Raw genomic sequence first — 6,888 nt, 5'->3', positions numbered from 1 at the left:
TTAAATTGGAAAAACTCCACCCGCGCATTTTAACCCTTCGGGGGCGGGCGCGCAAAAAGGAGGTGTGACAATATGAATTGAGCCTTTAGGATATGAATTGAACTTTTCTGGATATGAATTGAAATTTAGGATTGCGGGAGGATTTTGTAGAAGGGGTTGATGACTTTATTAGACATGCAATGGAACTTCCACCAAGAATAACTTAGAAACAGTACCTGGCATAGTGTGCTTTTAATTGTTGTTCTCATTAGCGACAATGATGATGAGAAGGCAATGACATGTGTTTCAAACAGTGATGGTGTAGGTAGGAATTTAACATTTCCTAAGCAGATAAAAGAAAAGGTTATAGAGGAATTCTCTACTTCATTTTCCAAGAGGAAGTGGAGAATTCCTCTATAACCTCTTCTTTTATCTACTTAGGAAATGTTAAATTCTTACCTACACCATCAGTGTTAGAAACACATGCCATTGCCTTCTCATCATCATTGTCGCTAATAAGAATAACAATTGATCAAAGACACACCCTGTCGGGTATTGTATCCAAGTTACTCTCTGTATCTAAGTTCATCCCGAGTAATAGTACCACGAGGATAATTACCAAAGCCACCAGACAACTTTATGATGCCAATGAAGTAAGATGAGCTATTCAATGAGACTCGTATTGTAAAGAAGAAGAAAGAGACTGATCCAGAAAGGTGGTTCGAGGGTCGAGTGTGACAACCCAAAGGGGCATCACCGTAGTTCTTCCTTGTTCCGTGCTTCCGAGGCCTTGAAATCCTCGCTTTTAGTTGTCTTGATTTGCGTGCGCAGTTTGGGCGCATAACCGGGAAGTTTTTTTATGTTAGAATATGTGAATTATGTGAAAACAATTGGATGGATTTTGATATTAATATGCATAATGTTGACTTCGGTCAACATTTTGGGTAACGGACCCGGACCTGTGATTCGACGGTCCCGGAGGGTCTGTAGAAAAATATGGGACTTGGGCGTGTGCCCGGAATTAAATTCCGAGGTCCCAAGCCCGAGAAATGAATTTTTGAAAGAAATTGTTTTCTGAAATTTGATATGAAAATTTGAAATGAAAAGGGGTTAGAAAATATAGGTATCGGGCTCGTATTTTGGTTCCGATGCCCGGTACAAGTCTTAAATATGTGTTAAGCACTATCTGTAAAGTTTGGCTAAAAACGGACGTCATATGACGTGTTTCGGACTAAAAATGGAGAATTTGAGTTATGAAAGTTGAAGAAAGAAAATCATGTGTTTGAGGCTTGATCCTATGTATATGATGTTATTTTGGCGATTTGATCGCACGAGTAAGTCCGTAAGATGTTTTTAAGGTTGTGTGCATGTTTGGTTTGGAGCCCCGAGGGCTCGGGTGAGTTTTGAATGGGGCCCGGGATGTCTTGGACTTAAGAAAATGCAGGTTCAGGTGTTGCAGACACCAGTACGGCCACGATGCCTTTCTGTGCGGTCCGCGTGGCTGAGTCTGAGGGCTAGGGTTTCAGGTCAACCAGCGCGGCCGCGCACCAAAACAGTGCGGTCCGCGCTGGAAGGGTTCAGAGAAGCCCCAATTTTTCTCCCACTCGGCGCGGCCGCAACACATTTTTGTGCGGTCCGCGCCAGGTCCTCAGAAAGGTATACAAGTTCGGAAAATCTCAGTCATTTTTCACTTTTCAAAAACCCAAAACCTAAGAGGCGATTTTCCAAACAACTTTTCTTCTCCAAAACGATTGGTAAGTGATTTCTAACTTAATTTCTTTATTCCTTAACATCTTTTAACATAATTTCAACTTCAAATCAAAGATTTTCATGGGGAAAATTGGGTGTTTTGGGTAGAACCTAGGTTTTCTACAAATTGAGAAGTTGGACCTCAATTTGGGGTCCGATTTAAAAACAAATCATATATTTGGATTCATGGGGGAATGGGTAACCGGGTTTTGGTCCGAACCTCGAGTTTCGACCACGTGGGTCCGGGGGTATTTTTGACCTTTTTGGGAAAAACCTTGAAAAATCTATTTTCATGCATTGGGGATGATTCATTTAGTAATTATTAATGTGATTAAGTAACTTATGACTAGATTCGAGCGGATTGGTGGTGGAATCAAGAGGTAAAGCTATACTAGAAGCGTGAGTTGAGTTTGGAGCATTCGAGGTAAGCGCTTGTTCTAACTTTGGCTTGAGGGAATAGGATTAGGATGTTATCTACTACTTGCTAATGTGGAGTACGGTGTATAGGCATGGTGACGATTATCTATGCACCGGAGTCTAGCATGATTGAGAGTATTAATTGCTTTTAATTCGAATAGTGTGACACAATCTCCTTGTTTATTTGATGAGTTTCATATAATGTGAACGGTTGAGGTAAAATTGTGATTGGTGTACTTTTGGAGCGTTAGCTCGAACATGAATGTGTTAGATGAGGAAGAATGGATTTAAAAAGAGAATGTGTTGTGATTACTCCCTTGCCGGGATGTGTAGACCGATATATATACTCTCCATTATCGGGATATTTTGGGCTGTTAGTTGTACCCTTGCCGGGTTAGAGTGATATGTTGTTGATTTCCCCTAATGGGACTCTCCTTACAAAATCAGATGTTTCGAATTATATTATGGGATCGTGTGGCATGCCGTCCACTTATATATGATATTATGGGATCCTGTGGATGGCATATTATGGGATCATGTGACACGTCGTCCACTTATATATGATATTATGGGATCGTGTGGCATGCCGTCCAGTTATATATGATATTATGGGATCGTGTGGCACGCCGTCCACTTATATATGATATTATGGGATCGTGTGGCACGCCGTCCACTAATATATGATATTATGGGATCGTGTGGCACGCCGTCCACTTATATATGATATTATGGGATCGTGTGGCACGTAGTCCACTTATATATGATATTATGGGATCGTGTGGCACGCCGTCCACTTATATATGATATTATGGGATCGTGTGGCGGCGTCCACTTATATTTGATATTATGGGATCGTGTGGCACGCCGTTCACTTATATATGAAATTATGGGATCGTGTGGCGCCGTCCACTTATATATGATATTATGGGATCGTGTGGCACGCCGTCCACTTTATATATATATATATATCATGGGAACCGAAGTTTCTTCTGTTTATTTCCGATATTTAATTTTTGCCTGTTACTCCCCGATAGCATGTCCCCTCCTAGCTTTACTTTGTATTATCTGGTTATTGTTTTTTTCTTGCACTTGTATATATATCTGTACAGGTTAATTGTGGTAGGTCCTGTTTAGCCTCGTCACTACTTCGCCAGGGTTAGGCCAGGCACTTACCAGTACATGGGGTCGGTTGTGCTGATGCTACATTCTGTGCATTTTTGTGCACAGATCAGGGAGTAGCTTACGGACCACAGCAGTAGGACTTCTGGGAGCTATCTTCAGTCTAGGGACTCTCGAGGTAGCCTAGCTGGCATTCGCAGGTCGAAGTCCCTTTCCATGTTTTTCGTTTGTTCATCTTGTACCAGACAAACATGATGTATTTCCTTTCAGACATCATTTGTAGTATTCTGTAGTAGTCCGTGAGCTAGTGACACCAGACCTTGGCTAGTGATGTGTATTAAACTTCCGCACTTTATGGTTTTCAGTTGCTTTAGATTTAAAGTCTTCCGCTTAAATTTTGTCTCGTTTATTATATTGTTTGAAAGAAAGCAGGAAAGGTGTTTTAAATATTTAGCTTACTCCAATAGTAGGCGCCATCACGACACCCGAAGGTGGGAAATCCGGGTTGTGACAAGTTGGTATCAGAGCCCTAGGTTACTTAGGTCTCACAACTCACAGACAAGCTCAGTAGAGTCTGAGGGATCGGTACGGAGATGTCTGTATTTATCCCGTAGAGGCTACCGAGTTAGGAAAAACTTCACCTTGTTCATTCTTGTCGTGCGATTCTGTTTCTCAAGTACTTATTGTCTTTCCACTCTGTTCTTTCACAGATGGCGAGAACACGTGCTTCTTCTTCTACCGCGCAGCAGCCCGAGCCCCCAGCAGCAGCTCCTATTAGGGGCAAAGGGCGAGGCCGTGCTAGAGGCCGAGGCCGGGGCAGAGCTCAGCCCCGAGCGGCAGTCCCAGAGGTGGAGCCTCATGTTGACTACGACGAAGGGCTTCCAGCTCCAGCAGCTCCGGTGGGCCCTGCTCAGGTCCCAGAGGGTTTTATAGCCACTCCAGTGCTTTAGGATGCTTTGGTCCGACTAGTAGGCTTTATGGAGGGCATTTCTAGGGCGGGTTTTCTTCCCGTAGCTCCAGCCACATCTTAGGCTGGGGGAGGAGTTCAGACTCCCGATACTCGTACTCCAGAGCCGGTAGCTCCTCAGGCTCAGGTTCCAGCAGTTCAGCCAGACGTGGCAGTTCAGCCAGTTGTGGCAGCCCAGCCAGGTATTGCGGCTCAGTCCAGTGATGGTGCAGCTATGTCCGCGGATGCTTTGTGGAGGCTTGATCGTTTCACCAAAATCTTCACTACTACATATAGTGGCACTCCCTTAGAGGATGCTCAGGATTTCATATTCAGCTATCATGAGGTTCTACGGACTATGGGCATTGTAGAGACCAATGGGGTTGATTTTGCCACTTTTTGCCTGGCAGGATCCGCCAAGACTTGGTGGAGGGGTTTCTGTTTAGCCAGGCCAGTAGGGTCGCCATCATTGACCTGGGATCAGTTTTCAGAGTAATTTCTGGGGAAGTTTCTTCCAGTTACTCAGCGAGATGCTCTTCGCAGGCAGTTTGAGCATCTCCAGTAGGGTCCTATGACGGTTACCCAGTATGAGACCCGGTTCATTGATCTCGCTCGTCAAGCCATTGTAATACTCCCCACCAAAAGAGAGAGGGTGCGGAGGTTTGTTGATGGGTTGGCCCAGCCGATCCGTGTTCAGATGGCCATAAGTGCCGGTAGTGAGATTTCATTTCAGGAGGCGGCAGATGGTGCCCGCCGGATAGAGATGGCACTTGCTCAGGGAGGTGGTCATGGGTCTGATAAGAGGCCCCGTTATTCTGGTAGATTCAGTGGTACCTCGTCTGGATGTAGGGATTCTTATGGTAGAGGCCATCCTCCGAGGCCCTTTCAGTCAGATCTACAGGCTTCTAATGGTACACCAGGTGGTCGTGGTTCTCAGCTGCAGTATTCTGACCAGCAGCTCTTCAGTTCACCATCAGCACCTATCAGTGCACCACCACTCAGTTATTCTCAACAGCCAAGGGCTTGTTATACTTGCAGCGATGTGAGTCACATTGCCAGATATTTCCCTCGAGCTTCTATCAGCTCGCAGCAGCAGGGTCCTCGCTCGATGATCCAGGCACCAGTTGCCCCACAGCCTGCCCAGCCAGCTAGAGGTGGTGGTAGAGGACATAGAGGTGGAGGTAGAGGTCTTAGAGGTGGAGCTCCGACCGCTAGAGGTAGGGGTCAGGGAGCAGCAGTTCGTCCCAGGGATATGATTCAGGGAGGTGGGGCCCAGCCCCATTGTTATGCCTTGCCAGCCAGGCCATAGGCTGAGTCATCAGATGTTGTGATTACAGGTACTATTCTGGTCTGTGATAGGGATGCTTCTGTGCTATTTGATCCCGGATCTACGTATTCATATGAGTTGTCCTATTTTGCACCATATTTGGTTATGCCTAGTGACTCGTTGAGTATTCCTGTTTATGTGTCAACACCGGTGGGTGATTCTATTGTGGTCGACCAAGTTCATCGTTCTTGTATCGTAGTGTTTGGGGGTCATGAGACCCGTGTTGATTTGTTGCTTTGGGACATGGTCGACTTTGATGTTATATTAGGGATGGATTGGTTATCCCCGTACCATGCTATCTTGGATTGCCATGCCAAGACCGTGATCTTAGCCTTACCGGATTTACCCCGTTTAGAGTGGAGAGGGACTTCTGGTCATTGTACCCGCAGTGTTATCTTGTATGTGAAAGCTCGGCGTATGGTCGAGAAGGGATGTTTGGCCTACTTGGCGTATGTTCGCGATTCTAGCGCGGAGGCCCCTTCTATTGATTATGTGACCGTTGTTCGGGAGTTTCCTGAGGTTTTTCCTTCAGACTTGCCGGGTATGCCTCCCGGCAGGGATATCGACTTTTGTATTGATTTGGCCCCGGGCACTCAGCCCATTTCTATCCCGACATATCGTATGGCCCTGCCGGAGTTGAAAGAGTTAAAGGAACAACTGCAGGATTTGCTTGAGAAAGGTTTCATTAGACCGAGTATTTCGCCTTGGGGTGCGCCAGTGTAGTTTGTTAAGAAAAAGGATGGTTCGATGGGAATGTGCATCGATTACCGGCAATTGAACAAGGTTACAATTAAGAATAAGTATCCACTACCGAGGATTGATCATTTATTCGACCAGCTTCAGGGTGCGAGGGTGTTCTCGAAGATAGATTTGAGATCTGGTTATCATCAGCTGAGGATTAGGGCGTCTGATGTCCCTAAGACAACATTTCATACTCGGTATGGGCATTATGAGTTTTTGGTCATGTCATTTGGGTTGACCAATGCCCCAGCAGCATTTATGGAATTGATGAACCGAGTGTTCAGGCCTTATCTGGATTTGTTAGTGATTGTTTTCATTGATGATATTCTGATACACTCTCGCAGTTAGGAGGAGCATGAGCAGCACCTCAGAGTGGTTCTTCGGACCCTGAAGGATAGTCAGTTGTATGCTAAGTTCTCAAAGTGCGAGTTTTGGTTGAGTTCGGTCGCATTCCTGGGTTATGTCGTATCAGCAGCAGGTATTCAGGTAGACCCGAAGAAGATAGAGGCAGTCAAGAATTGGCCTCGACCAGCTTCAGCTACGGAGATTCGGAGTTTCCTGGGGTTAGCAGGTTACTATCGTCGGTTCGTGGAGGGGTTTTCATCCATTG

The sequence above is a fragment of the Nicotiana sylvestris genome, chromosome 5 (assembly GCF_000393655.2).
Source record: "Nicotiana sylvestris chromosome 5, ASM39365v2, whole genome shotgun sequence".
In the NCBI taxonomy this organism is placed as follows: domain Eukaryota; kingdom Viridiplantae; phylum Streptophyta; class Magnoliopsida; order Solanales; family Solanaceae; genus Nicotiana; species Nicotiana sylvestris.
The sequence above is the reverse complement of the archived record's forward strand: the minus strand, read 5'-3'. Positions refer to the sequence as shown.